Source organism: Abramis brama (genome assembly GCF_963993115.1).
Source record: "Abramis brama genome assembly, chromosome: 12".
In the NCBI taxonomy this organism is placed as follows: domain Eukaryota; kingdom Metazoa; phylum Chordata; class Actinopteri; order Cypriniformes; family Leuciscidae; genus Abramis; species Abramis brama.
In genome coordinates this window covers 24,596,788-24,598,618 of record NC_139974.1, presented here as the reverse complement: position 1 = coordinate 24,598,618, position 1,831 = coordinate 24,596,788, and the positions used below count along the sequence as shown (strand labels likewise).

At 30.3% G+C, this 1,831-nt stretch overlaps 1 long non-coding RNA gene across 1 annotated transcript; it reads right to left on the bottom strand.

Moving 5' to 3' along the window:
• Positions 1-381: 381 nt before the first annotated feature.
• Positions 382-1,185, bottom strand: LOC311094298. Its single transcript, XR_014608635.1, has 3 exons — positions 1,117-1,185; positions 857-968; positions 382-541 (listed from the first exon to the last, which is right to left on the bottom strand). It is a non-coding gene; the product is annotated as an uncharacterized lncRNA (long non-coding RNA).
• Between the last annotated feature and the right edge of the window lie 646 nt (positions 1,186-1,831).

Genomic DNA, 1,831 nt, shown 5'->3' with positions numbered 1-1,831 from the left:
TAAATTAAACATTTAATATTTAAAATGTACAGTAAAAAAAACAAAAAAAAACAAAGTATACAACACTATCCATTCTAAAACACATATTTTATGTATTCAGATGTACATTTACACAAGAAATTCTTCAGAGCCCCAAGGTGGAATTGTAAAAAATTTAATATTACTCCCATGTGTCAGTTACGGTTACTATAATCATAAGGTCATGATTTCATCCTTAAAACAGATGAAGAAATCAACAAATTGTGGTGTTGAGCTCAGAGGGTTGAGGTTGTTCTTTATATCTTTCAATGCAGATTTATATTGTTTCAACAATTATATATTTCTGTATATTTCTGATAATATTTGTGGAGAAACATTACACTGTTTTAATTCAGAATCCTAACCATACATTGTACTAATTAAAAGTAATTTATTAAATCAAGTAAAATTAAAAAATAACACAGAAGGCCAATGAATCCGTACCAGAAGTGATAGTGTAATGTAGCAGCTAAAGAATAATCCTTCACCAAATTGCCAGTAATCAGCTGGATCCTTGGCGAATCTGAAAGGGGAAAGAAGAAATTATTCAATGAAAAGTCCTTAAAAAGGAGTTTTTTTTTTGTTTTTTTTTACCATTCCTTTAAACAATCTTAAAATTAATTTAAATTGTAAAAACGTTCGCCTAATGGCAATAATAACATTCACACAACATGAACTGAGTAATGTCATCTTTGAGACTGTTAGTATTACATGATTAAAAATGTAAACATACACTTAAAGCATGGCAATCCCATCAGAAATGTGTATCATAGCAAGGGAAGCACACACAAAAAAAAGCCAAATGGTACACCAAAATCAAACCATCAAATAATTTTACCTGCAGCCGCATTTATCCTATTATGACACGTCTGAGGGTCTTTCCCTTGATGGTTTCCAGTGATTAAAGAAAGGACTGATGAAGGTGACATGAATCCACTTTCAGTGCGCCACTTCAGCAGAAGAAAGACAAAAGGACAAAAAGTTACTCAGACTTTCTATCAGTAACGTTAAATGTCTTACTTTAAAGATGAAAATCATACTTAATATTATATATTAATCCCCGTGTAGGTTTTCGAACAGTGGGTAAAATTGACTTACTGTAGTTGGTGAATGGGTCTTTCTGTTGGGTGTTCTCCCCCGATAAAAATCTTATTCCAATGCTTGATCTAAAAAAAATGTAAACAAATATCTTTTCAATATCATTATCAGTGTTTGAAGAGATTATGTAAATTTAACTTCTAACAAATAAATTATGGTTTTATCACTTTACTCATTCCCACGCTTTTTTACCTCTCATGCGTTTTTAAACTAACGTTAGCTGACAACATTAAACACATAACGTTACCAACAACAAAACACAGCAATGTCAGATGGTACTAACCATGACCTTTTGAGGGGCATGTGCTGAAACTGAAAAAGGGCACCCCCCTCCCTTTTTTTATATCAAGATTATTTAGTAAGCCTACATGAAAGGAAGAAATGGTCACATCTTCATGACAAATTCAATAACACAAAATAATAGTCTCAAAAGCTTTAGATTTATTCACGATTAATAACAACCATAATTCAGCTTTGATCACAGAAATAAATTACATTTTAAAATAGATTCAAATAGAAAACAGTTATTTTAAATTGTAAAAATATTTCACAATATTACTGTTTTTGCTGTATTTTGGATCAAATAAATGAAGCCTTGGAATGAATTAAATCATGAATTACATTCTGCATGATAAAATATAAAGATTTCACAGTGATCTTCTGTAATGTGTTTTTTTTTTAAAGTTACTACAACAACATTACTGTAGTAAAACCA